Source organism: Gracilinanus agilis, chromosome 1 (genome assembly GCF_016433145.1).
Source record: "Gracilinanus agilis isolate LMUSP501 chromosome 1, AgileGrace, whole genome shotgun sequence".
NCBI classification, from domain to species: domain Eukaryota; kingdom Metazoa; phylum Chordata; class Mammalia; order Didelphimorphia; family Didelphidae; genus Gracilinanus; species Gracilinanus agilis.
In genome coordinates, this window is record NC_058130.1 from 38,236,949 (window position 1) to 38,262,352 (window position 25,404).

Below are 25,404 nucleotides of genomic sequence, written 5' to 3' on the forward strand. Positions count from 1 at the left end.
TATAAATAATATGTGTATATAAATCTACCTATAGCTATAACTATCAGTGTCTATATTTTTATATATGTCATGGCATTTCTAGAATCAGAATAAGGAGTGTAGACTGGCATATTCTTTCCTTTGTTTCGTTATCAGTAAATTTTAACAGAGGAAAAAGTATGCCAGTGTCCTAAATAGACAGCTAGCCTCAGAGTCCAGAAGGGCAGAATTCAAATCCTGCTTTTGTGGACCTGGACATTAAGGGACCCTAAGCTACTTTCTAAAACTAAGTTATAGAGCAGATACAATTTTTTATCTAAAGAGGACATGTCCTATGCCAATAAAATCATAGGTCTCCTTTATTTTAAGAAAAGGAAAAAGAAAAAGAAAAAAAGGACTATACAGTGACTGTACGCTGTCTCTCTCTTCTTTAAATCCAGAAATGGACATTTATAGCTTTTTTCCCCCTAGGCTCTACACAAAAATTCCTGACTGGTCTTTCCCTGACTAATGGTTATTAAATGCTTTATTCTAACTAGGGCTAGGCTAATGTGACTTTGCCCCCAGGGTGCTGACAGCACATGCGTTCCTTCAGTGGGTAGAAATAGCATAGCTTAGCATCTTGCTTGCAAGAATATTCATTAAAATAGGAAACTACCAAATGGCCCCACCCTGAACCCTCTGCCAGCATTTGTCTCCCCAGAATAGTCTCTCCGGGTCCTGGGATCTTTGTGTCTGCCCAAAAGGGAATGTCCCAAAGACTCTCCTTGCAAGGTCTTATATTCCAAGGTTCACAGTCTTTACCAAAGTTCTCTCCTCCATTAATTTTGTCTCAAGAAGTTGACTGGAGGGAACCCTGTGTGGTTCTTGTCCTAGGCTCCAGATTCACCAACTAAAAGCAGAAACTAATATGACTTTATCAATGGAAATGACATTAAGGATCAGACATTACTATCTGCTTTGTTCCAGGTACAGTGGGTGCAGGCAAGAACAGTGGTAAGGCACAGCATTAATTCTTCAGTCTGGCTCTGCCCCTGCTCTCTGCCCAATCCTTATTTCTTTAGGTTGCTCTAGTGGAAATCAGCTTCTAGTTCACTAACTCTGAATCCTTCTCAGCCTCATCAAGTACTCATCTGTCCATGAAAATCCACAGCTATAGGAAACAACTCTAGTCTTTCTTGCAACATTCTGCTCTGGCTGATCTGCAGGTAGCTTCAGAAGAACAATGCTAAATATTTAATGACTGCCTGAAAAAAAGTACTCACATTTAATTTACATGATTAACATTTTCTCTATTACTTTCTTAATCTCTAGACACTCAATAAAACAAGAAATCTATGTCAGATTAGTAGCATTTGTTGATTTCTGAAGTATAAATGCTCAACCCTGCAAATTTAACAATGGGCTCTCCACTATGCTCTAGCACAGCCCTGACCTGAAAGTCTTGACCTCTGTCTTATGATCCTGTCATTTCAGCAGGAATGGTTCTAGGACTATTTCCTGTTCTAAAACATTTGTCTCAAGCTGCCATAGTGGAATCTGAGTAACTTTGGATGACCTTAGATTTGCTTCATTGATTTATGCTTGAGGAGATGATCTAGAGCAAATTGAGAATGACTTTACCTCATCTCTCTCTCTCTGTTTCTCTGACTCTCTGTCACTCTCTCCTCTCCTATTTCTTTCTCTTCTCTCTCTCTCTGTTTCTGTTTCTTTCTCTGTCCATCTCTCTGTCTCTGTCTCTGACTCTCTCCTCTCCTATTTCTTTCTCTTCTCTGTCTCTGTCTCTGTCTCTGTCCATCTCTCTGTCTCTCTCTGTCTCCCTGTCTGACTGTCTCTCTCTGCCACTCCCTCTCCTCTCCTATTTCTTTCTCTTCTCTCTCAGTCTCTCTGTTACTGTCTCTTTTCTCTTTCTTTCTCATTCTCTCTCTCCTGTTTCTCTCCTCTTATCTCTGTCTCTCTCTGTTTTGGTTTGTCTCTGTCTCTTCTTTTCCCCTTGAATCTCTTCTGCTACCCCAACTTTCTATATTTAGAAAAGTGTCCTTGCTGTCCAGTCCCTGACACATGGCCAGGTAAACCTGGGTCCTTTGCCAGTTGACTCATGGCTTACACCAGACTGAGATTATCTATGTGTTTTTTCAACCTCTAACAGTAATCACTCCACACAGAACACAGTCAGAACCTTTCTCTCCCTCCTTTCAAAAGGAACCAATGTTTCCCTTGTGCTCTTTTCTTCACTAAATTCTCTAGCCAGCCTCTTCAGGTACATCAACATTGAGGCTTCCAAATCTTTCATTCTCACGAGGCATTTGAGAACCCCAAAATGTTCTGGCAGGCTCCTTCATTTTTCTCCATAGATTTTCCAATAACATAGATGTGTTATTTAGGGGCTCTGTTCTAGCTATTGAATTCCTTGCTTGAGGGTTAATGTTTCTCCTCTGAAAATAAACTTAGCTTCCAAAAGCCAGTCCCTTGTATTCACACTGATAGGTTCATAGACTGCTCACCATCCCCAGCTAGTGCTAATCTTATTGGTGTTATCATTCCTGGTAGTGGCCCTTGCTTTGTCTTCAGTCAATATTTTCTCTCTAGGTCTGTTTTATAATCTTGTCATCTCCTCATTCATACTGGGGGCTGGGAGGTAGGATAGAGTAACTCACTTCTAGACATCTTTATAGTGATTAGAATATGGCACTATTTAAAGTAATTTACAAAAATGTACAACACTTTTTGTCTTCTTTAATCTATATCTTAGACTAACAATGCTTAACCATTGTTGGGTCATGTTTTGTTTTGGCATCCTGGAGATGAAACTCTCCATACCCCTTGACCCAGAAATATCATTACTAGGTCTGCATCTCAAGGAGATTTGCTTAAAAAAAGGAAAAAGACCTATATTTGCAAAAATATTTACAGCAGTTCTTTTGGGGGTGACAAAGAACTGGAAACTGAAGAAATGTCTATCCATTGGAGAATGACTGAACAAGTTGTTGTATATGATTGTGATGGAATACTATTGTGCAACAAGAAAGGATGAGCAGAATGCTTTCAGAAAGATTTACATGAACTGATTCAAAGTGAAGGAAGCAGAACCCAGAAAATGAAGTACACAGCAATAACAATATTTAAGGATGATCAACCATGAATGGCTTAGCCATTCTTAGAAATATAATGATCTAAAACAATTCTGAAGGATTATCCAACTCTAGGGAAAGAACTGATAGATTCTGAATACAAATCAAAACATAGTTTTTTAAAACTTTATTTTGTTTTATTTTATTTTTGGTCTATATTTTCTTTTGCAACATGGCTAATATGAAAATATGTTTTGCATGACTACACATGTATAATCTATATCAAATTGCTTACCTTCTCAAGAAGGGAAGAGGGGAAAGGGAGAGGAAGAGAAATTGGAACTTGAATTTTAAAAAATGAATGTTAAAAATTGTTTCTACATGTAATTAGGGGAAATAAAATTATAAAGATTTTCAAAAGAAAAAAAGTAGAGTAGACAAGCTTTATCTTTGGTTCATTCTACCACCTCATCTTAGGGTTTTTCATACTTCTAATTATAAGGCTTATGTGTTCCTGTTTTCTGAGGTCTCTTAGTTATAGAAGAAGGGGATGAGGTGTTAGTTAGCATGGTACTTCTTCCAGTTATATTTTAACTCCAAATCAAAGTGACTGGAGAGTTTCCTACAAATATCCAAGTGATTCTCTATATTTAAGAAAAAAAATCTTATTTGATCTTGTCATTGCCTCATTATCCTATATCTCTCTTCCTTTCATAAATTCCTAGAACTGGCTATCTACACTTACTGGCATCATTTCCCCACTTTATACTCACTTCTCAATTCCTAGAATCAAGTTCTGAATAAAGACACTGGTTTCTTAGAGACTGGAAGACTTGAGGTTGAGTTTTGTCTCAAGTACTTACTAGCTTAAACAAGTTATTTAGTCCCTCTGAACCTTAGTTTTTTCATCTATACAATGGAGATAATAATAGCACCTATATGACAAGACTGGTTTGAGCCTCAAATCACATATTGTAAGTATGATATCCTTTCTTGGGCCACTTGTCTGTCTAAGCATTTCTACTTTACACTGGAGTTCTTAGAAAGAATTAGGATTGGATAAGTGGAACTGAGAGAGAGAGATCAGAATTATTCTGAGAACATGGGTCTAAGTGACTAAGAGGATGATGGTGTCTTTTACCATTCGGTTATTTTAGTTGTATATGACTCTTTGTGATCTCATTTGGGGTTTTCTTGGCAAAGAAAATAAAAATAAAAAAATAAAAAAAATAAAATTACAAAGAGGGATTTGCCATGTCCTTCTCCAGCTCATTTAAAAGATGAGGAAACTGGGGCAGCTGGGTAGCTCAGTGGATTGAGAGTCAGGCCTAGAGACGGGAGGTCCTAGGTTCAAATCCAGCCTCAGACACTTCCAGCTGTGTGACCCTGGGCAAGTCACTTGACCCCCATTGCCCACCCTTACCACTCTTCCACCTAGGAGCCAATACACAGAAGTTAAGGGTTTAAAAAAAAACAAAATAAAATAAAATAAAAGATGAAGAAACTGAGAAAAAACAGGTCAAGGGACTTGGCCAATGTCATCCAGTCATTAAGTAGCTGAGACCAGATTTGAATTCAAGAAAGTAAGTCTTCCTGACTCCAAGCTAAGCACTCTATCCACTCCAGTAATGGGCAAATTATGGTCTGCCGGCCAGATACAGCCTGATGAAATGTTCTATCGGGCAACATGGCATTGTTCCTAATCTGATGAATACAATGAGTAGGATACAATGCAATGAAACTTCGAAAGAGTTGCCTTAGAAACAGACTGGCAGAGGAGCATTTCCTTTCCTTTGGCCCCCTCTTTAAAAAGTTTGCCCATCACTGCACTACACCATGCCCTACAATTCAGCATAATAGAGAAGCCGGAAAGAAGGAATGGTTTAAGGGAGTGGGGAAGATAATGATTTCTGCTTTCAACCTAATGAGTTTGAGATATCTAAGGGATATCCAGTTCAAGATGTCCCAAAATTAATTGGTGATGTGAAACCAGATCAGGAAAAAAACAACAGAGTGTATCTGAGAATAATCAACAAAGAAATGGTCATAGAGAAAGAAGAGAAATACAGAGTCTTTAACAATACCCAGAATTGGTTGGCATGAGGCAGATGAAGACCCAAAAAAGAGTTGGAGAGAAAGAAAGAGAATCAAGGTAGGCATTGAAAACCCAAAGAGGAGCCAATCAAAGAAGAGGAGGTGATCAGCATATCAAAGGCTGTAGAGAAGTCAAGAAGGATAAAGACGGAGAAAAGGTCATTAGATTTGGGAATTAAGAGATCACTGGTAACTTTGAAGAGAGCACATTCAGCTAAATACTAAAGCAGAAGCAGATTAGAAGGGTTTAGCAGTCAGTGAGAGACAAGAAGTGAGAGTATACATAGTTTTCTCAGCATTTAGCTGAGAAGTGGAAGAGTTAAAGGAAGAATAACGGAACAGTTGAAACAAATGAATTGTTGTTTTTAAAGAATTAGGAAACATGAGCATTTTTGTAGAGAAAAAACAGAGAGAGACTGAAGATGAGAGAGGGGTCACAATAGTGGGAGCAATTTAGTCCAGGCAGGAAGGACTGGACTGAAGGGTGGTGTAGTTGTCCTTAGAAAGAAGCCCCCCCTCCTCAAAGAATTGGAAAATTGAGGGGATGTTCATTAATTAGGGTATGACTGAACAAGCTGTGCCATACAATTGTGATAGAATACTATTGTACTGTAAGAAATAATGAGCAGGATGCTTTCAGAAAAACCTGGAGAGACTTACACAAACTGATGCAAAATGAAGTGAGCAGGACCGGGAAAATATTGTACACAGGAACAACAATAGTGTACAATGATCAACTGCTATTCTCAGCAATACAGTGATCCAAGACAATTCCAAAAGACTATACTATCCACCTCCAGAGAAAGAACAAGGGAGTCTGAATGCAGATCAAAAGAATACTATTTTTTACTTTATTTTTCATGTGTTTTTGAGGTTATATCTGTGTTTTCTTTCACATCATGACTAATAGGAAAACATTTTGCATATTTGCTTATGTATAATCTGTATTAAAATCAGGGAAAAGGATGGGGAAAGAGGGAGAGAATATGGAATTCAAATTAAAAAACCAAATGTTTAAGATTATTTTTACATGGAATGGGAAAAAATGAGATATTTTTTAACAAAAGAAGAAGGAACATCTATTCATCTGAGACAGGACTGAAGGAAGAGATAGTGGGGGAAGATGTCTGAGTGATGTTAGAAGAGAAGGAAGAGTTCCTGTTAAAAGACTTCAGGTTTTTCAGTGAAGTATGAAGTAAAATCTTTCAGCTCAGAGGGCTGGGGAGGAGATGCTATGAAGGCTTACACAGAGAAAGTCTCAAACAGCCGCTGTGGAGAGGGAGATATAGTGAATTGTTTAGATTGGAATAATATAACTGCCTTGCTACTGGAAGGCCCAATAGAAGTTAGATAACATAAATTTTGTTGTGGACCGAATCAGCACAATTTCATGATTTCCTCCAACTCCCTTAGGAAGAACACGAAAAGGACAAAAGAGATGAAGAGTTGAAGTAATCTGGGATTGGTATTTGGCAAGGCATGATCAGAGAGAGGATGAGGGGACAAGATATTCAAAAGTACAGGATAAACATGTAATTGGTAATAAATAAATTAAATAAATAAGTTTTAAAGTAGAGGATAATTTAGATTTAAGCTGGTCCTGAGGTTGGGAAGGGAGGAGAATGTAACCAGTGCAAGAGTGATGGTTTATGAAAGTGATACATAGAAAGAGAATGAAAGGCAAGATTAGGGTTTATAAGGCAGAAAAGAAGGAGGAATATAAAAGATTAGCTGTGGCATGGGAGGATGGTAGAAGTAACCCAGGATACAGGCAACAAGGGGGTAGCTCATTTGTAGAGAATTTAAAAACAATAAACATTGTATTCTATATGGAATGTCATTCAAAGAATTCTCAGTTATACACTATGTCCAGGGTATGCTGTCTTGGCTACACACCTTCCTTTTGAGAATATGTTCTCTTCTAATGGTTCAGAATTGTTCAAATTCATTCAAGCTTGCTTGGTGGAACCATATATTCCTGTTTAAATGGTAGATTCTGTATAAACAATGAGAGCACAGTGATTGTAAAGATGGAGAAACAGACTCTGAGGTCTTAATTCTGCAAGTCTAAGTGGCTACTTGGGTTTTTATTTATGCCTAAAATGTAAAATGTTTTAACAGCGTGAATTGCAAAAACATAATCTTTATGTTGGGTCAATGCCAATTTTAGTTCATGCATCAACTATTTTACTGAAATTGAAGACTACTTTATTTTTTTTTTAAACCCTTAACCTTTGGTCTTGGAATCAAAACTATGTATTGGTTCCAAGGCAGAAGAGTGGTAAGGGCTAGGCAATGGGGGGTAAAGGGACTTGCCCAGGGTCACACAGCTGGGAAGTATCTGAGGTCACATTTGAATCCAGGACCTCCCATCTCTAGACCTGGTTCTCAATCCACTGAGCCACCTACCTGCCCTTGGGAGTACATATTTTTTTCACTTTTTCATTAATGTTTTATGATCCTTTCTTCCTTCTTTTCTTTCTTGTTTTCTTTCTTTCTTTCTATCTCCCTCTCTCCATCTGTTTTTCTCTTTCTTTCTTTTTGCTATCCTTTTATATTGAACATAACATAAATACCAAATAAGATAGGTGTTTTCATAAACAGTAAAAAAAAAAAGAGGTTTTTTTTTAATGCAACTACAGATCTCTTTTACATATGTTTTCAAAACTGTTCTGCTGGTCTATGCTTCTTTTTGGCCTTTCTTCTGTTGTCTTTGAATTTTTTAAAATAATGCTTCAATGAATCTTCCTTTCTTCCTTCTTTTCTTTCTCTTTTCCTTTCTTTCTCCCTCTTTCCATCTCCTTTTCTCTTTCTTTCTTTTTGTTCCTATGCTCTCTCACCCCATTAGGAAAAAAAAAAGAAAAAGAAAATTCTCATAACAAATATGAACAGTCAAGAAAAACAAATTACAACACTGGCTGTGTGTCAAAACATATATTTTATTTTGCATCTTGATTCTATCACTTCTCTGTCAGAAAGTAAGTGGCAAGTTCCTCATCAGTCCAGTAGAATTGTTGTTAGCCATTTCATTGATCAGAGTTCTTAAGTCTTTTAAAGTTTTTTGTTCATAATATTGTCATTGTAAAAGAGTCCATATAGATTTCTCTGAAATCATCCAGTTTATTATTTCTTATGATATAATAATATTCCATTATTTTAATGCACTATAATTTGTTTAGCCATACCCAAATAAATGGGAATCCCCTCAGTTTCCAGTTCTTTGCTTGTATTAAAAAAGCTGCTATAAGTAATTTGTATCTACAGGTCCTTTTCCTCTTTCTTTGATAGCCTTGGGTGCATAGATAGTGGTGTATTGGTAAATACTTAATCACTGACTCTCAGGGGAAAAAATGTAGACTCCACATACTTTTCAGCTTAATCTGCATTATTAACATTTTCTCCATCCCTTTCTTAAGTCTAGATAATCAACAAAACAAGAGTGTCATAGTGCTATCATGGGGTGAAAGGGTCTGCAGAGTTTAGTGACATGTTGGACATAGTTCCAAATTGCTTTATAGAATGGTTGGACCATTTCACAGTTACATCAATAACCTTTTATTATGCCCATTTCCTCTCAGCTTCCCTAACATTTCTTTGCTTATAAGGTTTGCCAATCTGATGGGTGTGAGAAGAAAACTCAGAGTTGTATCAATATGTATGTTGTTGTCTCATAGGATAAGGGCAAGAAGTAGGGGAGGAGAAAAAACTATGAAGCAATGTACTGAATTCATTGAGGAAAAGAGAACATCTTAGGAGAAGGTAGATAATGGCCACCAGGATCTGAGTTTTAGCTAGCATGAACTTTAGATAGCTTGAACCTCAAAGAAGCAGAAATTGTTTAGCAATGATGGTAAAAGGAGACTATGAAGGTGATAATGAGTAGCCAGGAGTATTCCATTTTCCCCAATCACAGCCAATGGGTCTAAGGCAGTGATTCCCAAAGTGGGCGCCACTGCCCCCTGGTGGGTGCTGCAGCGATCCAGGAAAGCGGTGATGGCCACAGGTGCATTTATCGTTCCTATTGATTGCTATTAAAATTTTTTAAAAAATAATTTCCAGGGGCATTAAGTAATATTTTTTCTGGAAAGGGGGCGGAAGGCCAAAAATGTTTGGGAACCACTAGTCTAAGGCTATGAAAGAAAACAGGAAATGTGGTAAGGGAAGCAGGATCATCGTGAATCTGCCAAGCCTCAGAAAGGACCAGAAGATAGAAGCAGAGAGAAAGAAAGAGGTTAAAGTAAAAAAGACAAGTGTTAATCATGGAACTAGCACTGCAGAGGGCACAATGGCAAGGATGGGCAGATCTAGAGTTGAACATTGTAGTGGTAAGGTTGAACTGTATCAAAATAAAGGAGCAATGAGTTAAGGATGGAGAATTGGGTTTGTTCATAAATCACTGAGATGTGAAGAGTGAATAAAGAGTGTGAGAATGAATATTGGCAGATATCTCTGGTTGTAGAAAAGTCTGATGAGTGAGGCAAGTGGTTAGACTATTCAAGGTCTTCCTTTGAGACCCAAACTCCTAGCAGATGGTCTTGTTATTTCCTCTGAGAACTCAGGAAACCCATCTTATGACTGACAGGATTAGGAAGAGATGAGGTTGCCCTGGTCGTGAATTTCCTGCACTGGGGAAGTGGAGTGAAGATGGGAGAGGGAAATAGTTGCTGCATTCAGGGATGCCATAGAATCTGGGCTGGAAGTGGGCAGTCTGGGACCTCAGGGCATTGGAGATCTTCCAAGACAGAGTCAACAAAGAGTCAAGTGGAAAGGTCTTGTGCCCAGAAGCAACAGTCCTGGTATTAATCAATACAAGTACAAGAAAGAAAAGATCCCTACCCTCAAGGGGCTTAGTTTTATTTAGGAATTAGAATATGAGCACATATATGGGAGGGGGTGGGAGGAAGGGAGGAAAAGAATATGAATCATGTAACCATGGACATTTTTTCATAATTAATCAATAAAATAAAAATAAAACTTAAAAATAAATAAATAAATAGATTATGAGCACACAAACACATATATCGGTATCTTCAGGGTTGCATGTCAGGGCATGAGCATTGGTCCAGGTTTCTATTGGTCTAAGCCATCATGACCTTAAGATTTCAGGTCAAGAAGGAACTCTAGAAGGGCAGACACTTTTCCCCATTATTTCCCAAAGTATCTGATAGTGACATTATTTACAGGAATCAAAGACCTTCCAGTTTCTAAATCCAAGCTCTTCCCCTTATCTAATGCCTGTGTAACCTTGGACTGTTCACTACTCTGACCATATTTGTCCTTCTATTTAACATTAAAGATTTGGCCAAGATGACTTCTAAGGTCTCTTCCAGCTCTAGGACCCGGCAATCCTGAGAACTGAGCTCTGATGGATTGTTGGTTCCCATTACATTTTGGATGGGTGAGGAGTGAGAAGGGTGGGCTGGCCTCGCTCTAACTGTAAAGCTTTGTTTCCATCAAAGGATGGACTTTTTATTACAGACCCCAATCTGCCAGCCCAGAAAGACACCTTCCTTCTTCCCCATGAGGGATGGGGCCGTATGGACCAGGTCCCCAGCCAACTCTCTTTGTTTGCCCAGGGACTGCTCCTGTCTCCATTCTCTGGGAGGAAACTTGCCGGGGAGCATTGACAACTTCCACCCATTGTTCCAGGGCCCCTTTTGCCATTCCCCTTATTAGATATTTTCTGTCTGCTTGTCGGCTCCACAAGAGAACCTAGACAAGAGTTGCTAAGCAGCTGCTGGGGCCTTTTTGTTTTTCCACGAGATGCTATTGTCTCTTTCCATTTCCCATAGTAGCCATGTCCCAGGTGGTAATAGAACAGAACAGGACCCACGTCTATCACATTCATGAAATGGCAAATAGCAGACAGAGAAGAGAAGAGAAATGGCATCCAGGAGCAGGTGAGGCCCCGTTAGAGCTTTTATTATTAATAATAATGATCCTTCCATAATATTAACTTGTATTTATATGGTAACTTTTCTCCTCAAAACCCAAAGTGACCTTCCCTCTGCAGGTTCCTTTTTCTCTGAGAGCCCAAGGACAAGGGCTATTATTTGAATAAAGTTCTAGGATCCAGAGTAATAAGAAGGAATCAGAGGTTCTCAGATGGAACCTTGGCTCTGGCTCTCATCATTGATGTACTGCAGAAAGAGGGTTACGTTTGAATCCTTTCTATGCAATGCACTAACTGTGGGACCTTGGAGAAGTCACTTAATTTTTCTGGACTCTATAAAATGAAGCGTATGGACCAGATGGTTTCTAAGGTCTCTTCCACCTCTAAGCCTATAATTGGTATGGCCTTGGAAACATGGCTTACGCTTTCCAGACCTCAGTTTCCCCATCTGTAAAATGAGGGAGTTGGATTACCTGTCTTCTGAGAACCCATCCAATTCTAAAGCTTTGACCCCAGGACCCAACTGTATTCACCTGGACTTCAGTCCATTTGACTCCAGGACTCAAGGGGGATCCAGAGGAAAATTATTCCTGAAAAAGACTGAACCTAAGACTATGGGGCCAGGATCTTGGCCCTGAAGTCTATTGCAATATGAGACTTTCTAAAGACAATTTTAACTATACAGTTTTTGCTAAGGTAACTTGGAGTCCTGAGAACAAATTTTTATTTAACCCAATCAGAAAGAAAAAAATATATAACCAAGGCTGAATTCTTCTAACCAGTGGACTGGTGACACAATGGAGCCCCATTGTATTCTGGAACCGCCCCAGGCAAGATGGTGAAGCTAGGGCATAAGCTGGTGTAGTACAGGCACTTTATTCTCTTTTCTCTTCCCTTCCCCATTGGTCCTTTCTCTCACCTCCCAAAGGCAGCCAGACTCTTAGATTCCAGAACTTTCCAACTCCTACCGCCAAGTAAAGTCTTGGACCCCTGGCCAGCATATCTGCTCTAATAATTCAAAGAAAAGATGTTAACAAAGATGAATAATAGTAGGATGTATTTGTTTCCCCATCTAAATCCCAAGTGCCTAAGAAATCCTGGTGCAAATCTAGAGTGCCAGAATCAGAGTCCAAAAGTCCTGAGATCAAATCCTGTTCCTGATATTTCCTAGCCATATAAATAAGCAAACCATTTAAATTCCTTGGGTTTTCTCATCTAATTCAATTTCCTCATCTAATAACAGATGATAAAATAGCCCTTTGAGGTTTGCAAAGCACTTGACATATGCCCTCTCATATGAGTCTCACAACAGTGCTGAGAGGAAGGTGCTATCATCACCCCCATTTCACAGTTGAGGAAAGTGAGGCAGGCAGAGGCAGCTAGATGACACAGTGGCCAGAGTGCTGAGTCTGCTGTCAGGAAGACTTTATACTTCAGCCTTCAAGACTTCAAATGTGATCTTAGACACTAAATAGCTATATAACCCTAGGAAAGCCACTTAACCCTGTTTGCCTCAGTTTCCTCATCTGTAAAATGAGCTGGAGATGGAAATGGAAAACCACTCCAGTATCTTTGCCAAGAAAATCCTACACACAGGTGTTCCAAGGGGTCATGATATGTTGGATACAACTGAATGCCTCAACCACAAGAAGATGCTCTATAAATGCTCATTCATATCCCTTCTCTAAGTGACTTGTCCAGAGTCAAACAACCAGTAATTGCCCAAGGCTGGATTTGAATTCAGGAGTTCTTCATCCCTGCCGCAGCCTACTATCCACTGTTCCACTCAACTGCTTCCTTTATTAACTGAGGGTAAAAATACTTAACTCACAAGAATTTGTGTCTGTATAAGAATCCGATAAAGCAACATAAAGCACCTTGCAAACCTTAATGCTATATATAAATGTGTATCTACATTTATCTCAACAGGATAAGAAATGGAGACGTTGACAAGTGGGGATACCAGAGACAGTTTGATGGGGAAGCCCAGGATTGAGAACCTGGTCATAAATCCTAGCACTGACACTTGCTGCTTTGTCAAGGCATTGTTCGTCTCTTGGCCTCAGTTTCTCCATAACTAAAATGAGCAGGTTGGTCATTTCCAAGGCGCCCTTCTAGCTCTAACTCTTCTCAGCTTTGCCTACCCCCTGCAGACACCTCCCTGGAGCTGTGAATGACCCAAGTAGCATCTCTACCACAAGACCTGCCCTTCTGCATGAGGCAGAACCACTACCTTCCACTTTCAGCAAGTTCTAATAAGAAACATTTCCTTATGCGAAGTCCCATATAGACAACCCAACCTTTTATTGTCCTGGATTTGGACTGGCTGGTTCTAGGTAAACCCCAAGTCAAAGCTAGAATTGGAAAAAAACTTAGAAGTCTTACAGCCCAAGATTCTATCTTTCAGAAAAGGAAACTGAGACTTAAAGCAATTAAAAGACTTCACCAAGATCTCCTAGCTAGTCAAGGAACAGAATCAGGATTTGAACCCAGATCAAAGCCAACAATCTTTCTATTTCAGGATGGCCCCCGACATACCTCACTTTATCCTTTCCTCTCTAACTACTTCAGCCTCACCACCTAAAGGACACCAGAAGCCATGCCTATGAGGAACTTCTAATTGTCTCCCCAAGTCTTTACTTCATTCTCTCTTCTCTGGGACAGACTCTACTATCACCTTCTATAATCTCTTTTCCTCCTTCATCCCACTTCCTGCTTGTTCCAGGACCATAAATTATGATCAAATAATTCTTTTATTTTTATTTTTATTTATTTATTTGTTTGTTTGTTTGTTTATTTATTTGATTAATTAATTAATTAAGAATATTTTTCCATGGTTACATGATTCATGTTCTTTCTCTCCCCTCTTCTTTCCCCATCCCAGAGCTGATAAGCAACTCCACTGGGTTTTACATGTATCATTGTTCAAAACCTATTTCCATATTATCAATATTTGCAATAGTCAACATCCCCAATCAAATCCCCATCAAACCATGTGATCAATCTTATGTTTTTCTTCTGCATTTCTACTCCTACAGTTCTTTCTCTGGATGTGAATAGCATCTTTCTCATAATTCCCTCATAGTTGTCCTGGATCACTGCATTGCTGCTAATAGAGAAGTCCAATACCTTCGATTGTGCCACAGTGTATCAGTGTCTGTGTATAACGTTCTCCTGTATGATCAAATAATTCTGCCAATGTTTATTGTTCCTAGATGGACTGTATCAGTTCAGTCTATTCTCCTATATAAAATTTCTTCATTTTTAAAATGAATAATAAAATGTGTGCTGCCTTGCTGGAATGCCCACTTTGTTCAAGACCCAAAGTGTTTTATTTGTTTCCAGAATGAGAAGAGAATTAGGTAATCCAGGATCCGAATTACAGTGGAAGTTTTTAAGGAGAGACAGAGACAGAGACAGAGAGACAGAAAGACAGAGAGACAAGACAGAGACAGAGACAGAGACAGAGGGAATAAAAGAAAGAAACAGAAAGAATAAGAGAGAGAGAATGATGGAGAGAGCAAGAGAATGAGAGAGAGAGAGACAGAGAGACAGAGAGACAGAGACAGAGAGACAGAGACAGAGAGAACAAAANAGACAGAGAGAGAGAGAGAGAGAGAGAGAGAGAGAGAGAGAGAGAGAGAGAGAGAGAAAGAGAAAGACAGAGACAGAGACAGAGAGACAGAGACAGAAAGAGAGAGAGAGAGGATTTCTCTAAGACATAGTAACAGTCTTGGTGACATCACCCATGCCTTCTGCTGGAACATAAGAGAAGCAAAAAGCTAGAAACAAAATATAAAACTATGTGGGTTTTTTCCCTCTCCAAGAAAATGCGTCTCTCTGACATCTGGGGAAAAAAGCAGATACAAGAACTGATTGTCTTTATCCCCTTTCCCAGACTTACTCAAAGATAAGGTGTAAATAGTAAGCACCCTTTACTTAATGTCTTTTTAAAAAATTCTGTTAAAGATTGTGTCTGATGGCTCTAATCTTATTTCTCATAAATGCCTGTGGTTGACCCTTGAGCCCCCCCCTTTGTCCTCTGGACAGCTCTATAGGACACACACAGAAGAGAGAATGACCTTTCTAGGGTTAGGTTGGAATCCCAAATCCCAGGCTATTGTTAGAGAGTTTTCTCTCTCTAATTGGGGGCACCATTAAAAGCCAATCCAACAATTCAGAGCTACCTTTCCCAGGGCAGAATTACTGCAAATTTAGAGCCTTTTAAATCTGCTCACCAGATCCCAAGCCTAATAATGTAGCAACCTCTCAGGGTACCCAAATGTAACAAATTTTCTACCCAAAATGTCAGTTGATGGCAACTTTTCTGGATCAAAATATCCCTGTCCAAAATATCCACTCCCCCAGTAAATGTAGTTTCTCCTTTTAGAATGTGAGTTCCTTGAGGAAAGAGGATTTTGCTTTTGTATTTGTATCCCAAGTGCTTAGCCCAAGCCCTCATTCATTTACTATCTTTTCCTTCAATGAAAGCTCAGCACAATACCAAGAATTTCCAGTTAGATTTTAGTTTTGAAAGAACTATTCTGTGCTCCCTCGTTTCTCACATTTCAAGAAGGCTGAGCCCAGGACAGCCCAGAATGTGCTTATTACAAAAAGTACATGAAGGGCTTTGGGGAGGAGTGTTTCAACCCAAGGATTCCAGACACACTTGGGTTTTAGGACTGTGGGGAGCATTTTATACTGGATAATCTAGGCAAGAATAACAATAATATATTTTATTACATATAATTATAGATTAAATTACATATTATATAAAATTTGTTATAACAATATATTAATCATATATATTATATGCACACATAATATATAATAAAGTTTAAGATACTGGGATCAGGGGGGCAACTGAGTAGCTCAGTGGATTGAGAGTCAGGCCTAGAGATGGGAGGTCCTGGGTTCAAATCTGGCCTTAGACACTTCCCAGCTGTGTGACCCTGGGCAAGTCACTTGACCCCCATTGCCCACCCTTACCACTCTTCCACCAAGGAGCCAATACACAGAATTTTAAGGGTTTAAAAAAAAAAAAGATACTGGGATCAAGTTTTCTGTATTTCTGCCCTGGGAAAGGTAGCTCTGAATTGTTGGATTAATTTATAATGGTGCCCCCAATTAGAGAGAGAAAACTCTCTAACAATCAAAACTTCTGTGAAAATATTAACTGAATGTGGTACTGGATCAAAGGACCTGAGTTCAAATCCTGTCTCTGTTACTTATTGCCTGGGTGATCTTGAGGACTGGACTTTAGTTTCTTCATCTGAAAAATGAAGGCTTTGGACTAAGCAGCCCCAGGACCATTTCAGCTCTAAACCTGACATCCTACAGTCTTTTTTCTTAATTCAGATCCTCCTTTGTTCATTGCCAAACTATCCTTTCCTCTTTTAGCTTTATAGAGTAGGGCATTTGTTCTCTAGGGCAGTCAAGAACTGCTAGCAGACAAGCAACAGAATTGTCATCTTTCAAAAAACAAATTTGTCATCTGCATTTTATTTTTTAATTTAAAAAAAAAAAAAAGACTGTCTCTCTATTTTGCCCAGGCTAGGAGTTCAAGGGTGACTCACAGGCTCAGTTCTCAATCCATAAAGCCAAGTAGCTTTGACCTGTTCTGTTTTAGCCCTTGGCCAGTACACCCCACCTTTGACAACCTGCTGACCCACCCTCACTTCTATAATGTAGAAGATGCAGGATAGAATTCCTGCAAAATAAAGGGAATTCCATCCTGCCATTTTCTACATTACATTTCCTGGATCTTCACCATATTACTGTGGAATTTAAGGTAAATGAACTTAATGCAAACATTGCTTGACTTAGAATTTCTGAACTGAAAGCATCTACCCTCTTTACCCTCCATTGTGGAGATTACAAGAATGCATTACCATGCTTGACTACATTTGTTTAAAAGATACAGAACGACATATAGAATCTAAAATTGTTTGAAAACATGTAAGGGGGGTTGGTTGGGGAGTCCCTTATCAAACTGATAGCTTGCCCAATCAATATGATGCGCTTACAAGACATGAGCCATTGTCTAGAGAAGGCACTTCCCTAGAGAGAGTGTAGGCATGCCCACTCCTGATTCCTAGTGACCAGCATCAATTATGGGTTTACTAGGATTCAGCAGTCTGAGAAGAGATTTGAACTTACAACATCCTGACTCCAAGTTCACTATATGATACAATAGAAAGAGCCCTAACTCTGTGGAGTCTAAGGACATGGGTTCAAATCCTGCCTCTGACACTACTTGTACAAACTTTATGGTTAAGTTCTGATCTCTAAGCTGGTTTAATTAGGGACCCTTGGTTTAATTAACTTTCATTTTGGATGAAAAAAAGCCACCCAATTCCTCTGTATATCAGTTTCTTCATCTATAAAATGAAGAGGGTTGGAATAGATAACCTTAGAAGTTCCTTCAACCCCTATAGCTATAATCTTATCATATTACCCTTCTTTTTTCATTTCTTTGGCACCCCAACAATGCCTAGACTCAGTAAGTCTCTGAATATGTGGGATCTGTGGCTGGAAGTGGTTCTAACAGATTAATTTAGTACAGTTCAATGGAATCCAACAAATATGTATCGAGTGCTAAACACTGGGAATTTAAATAAGAAAAAGAGATCGTCCTTGTCCTCTAGGAGTTTATGATCTAATTTAATTTAAAAACATGATTCTGAGAAGGGATCCATAAACTTTACAGGCACTATCAAAAGAAACCTATGACACAAAAAAAAGTTAAGAATCCTTGGTCTTGGGGCAGCTGGGTAGCTCAGTGGATTGAGAGCCAGGCCTAGAGACAGGAGGTCCTAGATTCAAATCTGGCCTCAGACACTTCTGGGCAAGTCACTTAACCCCCATTGCCTAGCCCTTATCACTCTTCTGCCAATACACAGTATTGACTCCAAGACGTAAAGTAAGGGTTTTAAATAAATAAATAAATAAACAAATAAATGAATAAATGAATGAATGAATGAATGAATAAACAAATAAGCAAATAAATAAATAAATAGATGGATGAATAAATGAATAAATGAGTGAGTACATGAATGAATAAATATATAAATAAATGAGTGAATGAGTGAATAAATAAGTAATTAAATAAATAGATGAGGGATTGTTAGTTTAATGGATGCATATAGATTGGGTTCCTTTCCCAATGCTCCACAGAAATCCACTCTTGACTAATCAGAGCTACTGATGTTCTTATAGAAATGAATTTTATGTATTTCAGAGTGTGGAAAGACATATATAGCAAAGCTACTCTAGGGCAATAGCCATGCCTATGTCCTACACAGTTCCTTGTAACATAATAAGTGCAAAATATTTGTGGACTAGATTGGTAAATTAAATAGACATATTATATAGTACATTAATCTTCTCACACACTATATTCTTACCAATATGGGTAACTTCGTAATCACTCTGTACTACATTCTGTCTCATATCTCCAGGCATTTGGAAAGGNATGAATAAATAAATAAATAAATAAATAAATAAATAAATAAGCAAGCAAGTAAGTAAATAAATAAATAAATAAATGAAATCCCAAAATTTTGCTCTATCTGGCCTCAGACATTTCCTAGCTGTGTGACCCTGGGCAAGTCATTTAAACTTGTTTGCCTAGCCCTTGCCCTTCTGTTTTAGAGTTGCTATTAAAACAGAAAGTAAGGGTTAAAAATTTAAAAAAAAAAAAAAAAAGTTTTGTTTCAAATACACCATACAGTATCTTGGAATGGAAGCAACTGATAGGTCAATGTCAACTAGCTAAGAGGTCAACCTGCCATCAGGCTCGTCTCCAGGGCAGGACGTCTGTCCAGGGTGATTCACACAATTTGTTCTCCTCCCTCCTGTCCGCCAATGATCTTGTCAAATTCAAGACCAGTTTCAGAGGTGTCCTAGCTTGTCTCTGGGCAAGTCACTTAATCTCTGTCTTCTAGAGTTTTCTTAACTGGAAAATGAGGATAATAAGAGCATCTACCTCCCAAGATTGTTGTAAGAATCAACTGAGATATTTGTAAAGTGCTTAATACATCATAAGTGCTTAACAGATGCTTGTTCTCTCCCTTCCCCATCCTGTTCCCCCCACCAGCCTTTTTCCCTTGTGAAAGATCTAATACCAGAACTGGTCCTGCAAAAAGACTGCCTTTGGTGAGCTCACCAAAGATCATCTTGTTTTCTGAATTCTTACATTTTGGAATGATTTATTTTGTCTGCTGTAGAATGACCTACCGACATGTGCTAGGATGTGGACAGTGATCCCATTGACAGATTGTCCATTTATTAGTTCATTTCTTCTTGCTCAGCGCCTTCCACCTACCCTCCATTTGCCCACCCTCACCCCTGCATCTCCCTGTCCTTCAATTCCCAGTTCAAAACCCTTCCTCCCCCTCTTCCTTTTCCTTCTCTTCCTCCTCTTCCTCCTCTTCCTCTTCCTTCTCCTCCTCATCCCCTTCTCTTCCTCCTCCTCCTCATCTTCTTTCTCCTTCTCCTCCTCCTCTTTCTCCTCCTCCTCTCAAGGCTTCTCTGACCACCCCAACCCAAAGTGTTTTCTCTCCCTCCTCTGGACTCTTCCAGCACTTATTGTCTCTATAATTCATTGGGTAATTAATCATGTGCTGCCTGCCTGGTGACATCCCTTCTATTGTTGCCCTGAATATGCTCTTTGGAATCTTTCATTGTTATTGAAGCCCTTGGGCTGGTGCTGCAGATGGAGATGGGACTAATGTAGGGTCCCAGCATTCAGCAGCAAAAGAGAGGAGGAGGGACTGAGGGTTTCAGCTGGATTGACCTGGGGACGGTGTGCCACATTTCCTTGGACCCCAAACTGCCCCTGAGACCCACCTCTGACAAGCAGAGTCTTTCAGAGATCCTCTGGCCCTTAAAGCCTGGTTCAAGGTCTGCAAAGGGCTTTCCTCACAACAATCCACTTGTGAAGTCAGGAGGTCGACGTCTTTGCTTGCTTTCTTTTTTCTTGGTTCAGATTTATGTCATTTCATTGGCCTAAGGAACTCCTAAAGTGAAAACTCCATCCACCATGCAAAGGAACCATCTGGGAGCCTGAGAGTGTACGTGATTGGCTTCTCACAGGCTATTATATGGCAAAATTCAAATTCAGAGTCTGATCCTTTGCCTTCAGACACAGGGCCTGGCCGCTCCCACTAACTAAATCAGGGAACCAATATGAATATTTCTATTTTATTTTTCTGACTCTATGACTTGTCTTTCCCGTTAGATTGTAATCTTATTGAGAGCAGAGATAATGTCAAATAGTTCTTTGTTCTTTCCCAATCAACACCTAATAATTCTTTGTAAATAGGAGAGTTTAAGAAATATTTGTTGCCTAGGGGGCAGCTGGGTAGCTCAGTAGATTGAGAGTCAGGCTTAGAGACGGGAGGTCCTAGGTTCAAATCTGACCTCAGCCACTTCTCAGCTGTGTGATCCTGGGCAAGTCACTTGACCCCCATTGCCTACCCTTACCACTCTTCTGCCTTGGAGAGTACTGCCAATACCCAGTATTGATTCCAAGACGGAAGGTAAGGGTTTAAAAAAAAAAAAAAGAAATATTTGTTGCCAAATAAACAGAATATTTGGTTTAATTTGACTGCAGGAAACTGGAAAAAGGGAGAGACATTTATTCATGGGCTAGTTGGAGGCCAGTGAACCTATTTGTGCCTCCGCCTCTTTATTGACTCATTGGCAACATGACTTGCCACATACAGAGCTCCAGATTTCCTCTCCAACCTGCAATCTGGACTCCTACCGTCCTGAGGCATTACCATGCCTCTGCCCTTTCTCCTGAGGCCTCACTCCAGCTCTGGAAGTCATACACTGGGAATACCCTCAGCTTCTGGAGCCTCTTTTCTGATTGTACAGCTCCTTCCAGAACCATCATTGAAAGAGGGGCCCCAGGCTAGCCGTGTCTCCTCCTTCTCCAGGCTACCCTCTAGACTTTTTCTACCATGCCTCATGCCTGGTTCCTTCTCTCTATTAGAATGTAAACTCTCTAAGGCTAGAAATTGGCTTTCTTCTACAAGCATATGTATTTTTTTCATATTTGTCATTAGGCATAGATATCAAAGTGGACTCAGGCTAGGGTCAGGAAGATCTGAGTTCAAAACTGGCCTCAGACACTTCCTAGCTGTGTGATCCTGGGTAAGTCACTTAATTTCTTTTTGCACTAATTTCCTCAATTCTCAAATGGGGATAATAATAGCACCCATCTTTCCATGAGGATAGAAATGAGATAAAGCATTTAGCACAGTACTTACACCTAGTAAGCACCATGTCAGTGCTAACTAGTATGATATTATCAACATCGTCATCATTATCATTATCAGTATTATAATTCTATTCCCAGAGTTTAACCCAGTGCCTGGCAGATAAAAGTACTTACTAAATTCAAGTTGACTCTCTCCCTACAAGATCAGAATTCAACTCCCTGGGCACTGGGAACAAACCAGTGAAGGGATTCATCCAGCCAGACACAGAGGACAAATGGGTGAGCTGGAATTTGGGTCCTCTGACTTCAGTCCCAAGGCTTGTTCCACTACTTAAGTGGAATGCTCTTGCCGGGGACAGCCATCTTCATTGGGAGGGCACTGATTTCTTTTCAGGGGACACAGAGGGTTTTCTGGCATAAGCTACAAAAATCTCCCAGTTGCAAACTTCCAGAAGGCACAAGCATTTTTGATCTTTCGGCAGGGTGGATATTTTTCACTCATTTTACAGCAGAGGTAAATTAAGGCTCACGGGAGCATCTGGTTTAGATTGGACCTCAAAAGCTATTCTAGACCAGCCTAACATAGGAATCTCTTCTATGACAGCTCATTGGAATGACAGCTTCCATATGAAGACCTCTTCTGCAAGTGTAAGTATACTGCTCCCAGAGGCAGCTTCCAGGGAGCCAGGTGACACAGGGAATAGAACATCAATCCTGGGGTCAGGAAATCTCATTTTGCCAGCATTCAAATCTACCTTGGGAAAGTCACTTAATCTTGTCTGCCTCAATCTTCTAGTCTGTAAAATGGGCTGGAAAAGGAAAGGGCAAACCACTCCAGTATCTTTGCCAAGAAAACCCCAAATGGGGTAGAAAAAGGGTAAGAATGAAAACACCTGAACAACAACAATGTTGTTGGATAATGCTAATTGCTGCAGAAGTTTTTCTTCATAAGAATTTGCCCTAATTGTGCCCTTTGGAACCAACCAGAATAAGTCTAAACCCCCTTTCACAGGATAGCCTATCAAATTTTTGAAGGCTTCATGTCCTTGCTAAGTCTCCTCACTCTAAATACCTTAATTTACAGGATCATAAGATTTAGAGGTGAGAGATATCTTAGATATTATCTAGTCTAAGGATTCTTAACCTTTTCCCAGTTGCTAGTTGTGTGGGTAAATGTTTAACAACCAGCTTTCCTGGGAGGAAAAAGTATATACAACGGACTTTTAAGTATAATCTGCTTTATTAACACTTTCTCCATCACTTTCTTAAGTCCAGGTAATCTGCAAAACAATAAACCAGACTCTGATTTGATAGTTCCCTTGGTGAAAATACTGATACAGAAAATTTGATAATTGGCTTTCCATTTGGAGCCAGCTTTAGCATTGCCCTCACCTACATGTGTCTCTCTAGGGGTCAGGTGAAGCCTATGGAACCCTTCTAAGAATAATGTCTTAAAAAAGTTTTTAAGTACATAGGATTACAAAGGAAATCCATTAATGAAATAGTTTATCTATCTATCTCTTTATCTCTCTATCTATGTATCCATCTGTCTATCCATTTATCCATCTATCTATCCATTCATCTATCTATCTATCTATCTATCCATCCATCTATCTATCTATCTATCTATCTATCTATCTATCTATCTATCTATCTATCTATTTTTTTAAACCCTTACTTTCCATCTTGGAGTCAATACTATGTATTGTCTCCAAGGCAGAAGAGTGGTAAGGGTAGGCAATGAGGGTCAAGTGACTTGCCCAGGGTCACACAGCTGGGAAGTGTCTGAGGCCACATTTGAACCCAGGACCTCCTGTCTCTAGGCCTGGCTCTCAATCCACTGAGCTACCCAGCTGCCCCCCTCTATCTATTTTTTAAACAAGTTTATAGTCCCAGGTTAAGAACATCTGACCTAGTTCAATTTCCCTCATTTTATAGACCCATTGAAAGCTCACATTGGTAGTGAAGAACACAGCTTAGGTCCACTGGCTATTTGTTGTTGTTCAGTCGTTTTTCATTTGGGTCCAATTCTTCATGCTCCCATTTCTGGGGTTTTCTTGGCAGAGACACTGAAGTGGCTTGCCATTTCCTTCTCCAGCTCCTTTTACAGACTTGAAGATTGAGGCAAACAGGATTAAGTGACTTGCCCAAAGTTATGCAGCCAGTAAGTGTCTGAGGACAGATTTGAACTCAGGTCTTCAGAACTCTAGGTCCAATGCTTTATTCACTGAGTCACCTAGCTGCTTCCACTGACTATTTTAGGTAAATTTTTCAGTACTCCATGTTTTCCTTTCAGCTGCTTCAGTCAATCCTCTTATGGCATGGCTTCTGGTCCCCTCACCATCCTGATCTCTTTCCTCTTTTGCCTCCTTCATTCCGAATGGTTTTCACCAAGGATGTTGCTTGGTGTAGTCCAATGTAATGAGTATAATCAAGAGAATCCCACTTCCTCCATTCCGACTTGTTCTAGCTAGAGTACAACTAATGGACTATGCCTAGATATGGGCATCTTCCACCGCAGCATTGCCATTCTTGGGCTTCCTGCCTTGCCCTTCCTCAAGGGCTATGTGTATTCTGGTCTACCACTCAAAGAATTGGAACATCAGGAGACGGGAGATTAAATTGAGTAGACCAATGTAACTAGTTTTTGGAGTACGAAGAGGGAAATTATGTATGAGGTAACTGGAAAGGCAAGAGCTGAATGGTCCAGGTAGTAAAGAGGGTTAACATTCAAACAGAAGAATTTATTCTATCTGATTCTAGAGGTAACTAATAGAGAATCCTTTTTTGGGATAGCGACAAGATGAGATCTGCTCTATAGGACAATTACTTTGATGACTGTGTGAAAGATGGATTGGAGGGGGGAGAAAGTTGAGTCAAGGACACCAAGTAGGAAGTTGTTGCAGTTATAGGAAAGGAGTAATAAGAAGAAATGAAAAAGAAGAAATAATTTTTTAAATGATGGTAGCAAAGAGGAGAGGACATATTTGAGAGATGCTATATATAGAACTGAAAAGATGGAGACTACTTCACAGCAGTAGGAAAATGCAAAATGGGGATGGAAAGAAAGAACGATAATAAGTTCTCTCTGGGATATGCTACTTAAAATGTCTTTATTGTGTCCAATAGGTAGTTGGTGAGTCAGGAATGGAAATCAGTAATGTGTGACCCTGAGTAAGTCACTTTCTCATTTGATCCTCACAGTTACCCTGAAAGGTACATGCTGTTATTGCTCCCATTTTACCATTGAAGAAACTGAGGCAAACAGAGACTAAGTGTCTTGCCTAGGGATCATAGAGTTAGTAAATATATGAGTCTAGATATGAGTTCAGATCTTTCTGACTTCAGGCACTACGGTACCACCTAGGTTGTTTCGTAAAGGAGTAGGTTCAAAATTGGTCTCAGTTCCCACTTAGCATTGGTCCAAACACAATGACTATCTGCTGGGCAGATATCCCAAAAATCCCTCCCAAAGATTGTTCTCTTTGCTCCTAGGTACATCAGTGGTGCTCTGCCTATAAAATCCAGCCTAGATTCCATTGGTTCACTCTCCCAACCAAGGTCTGAGACCATTGTGAACCTAAAATAGGAAAGAATGAACTAAAAAAAGAAGGACAAAGCCCTCTGCAGGGTCATATGGCTTTAGAGAGAAAGAAGACCCTGAGGCTTTTCTCTTTATAGCACATGTGGACCAGATGAAAGCATCACTCAACTCCCTTAATTGAATGGACAGCCAAAGCCAAACTGGACCTTCTGAAGACTTAAACAATTTTGGCTTCTTCCAATCGCATGCTTAGCCAACCAGGACCAGTCATAGAATATCTACAAATGTCTCCCAGTTTCTCTAAGTCACCTTCTTTGAACATCATCATGATTCTCCCAGAAGCCAATTCTCCAATGTTCCCACATGGAAAAATGCCAACTGGGCAAGCCGACGGGATCTTCTTCTTTATTAATAACTAGAATCACCCCACAAGCCCAGGGAAACCTGAATAAATAGAACAAACATCAAACAGATTTGGAATTGTAGCACTTGAGTTGAAAGAACAATATGTCACCCCCAAAATGGAATGATTTATAAAATTATTCCATAGATGATGAGAACAAAGAGTTGGCATAAGAATGACTCACATCATCAT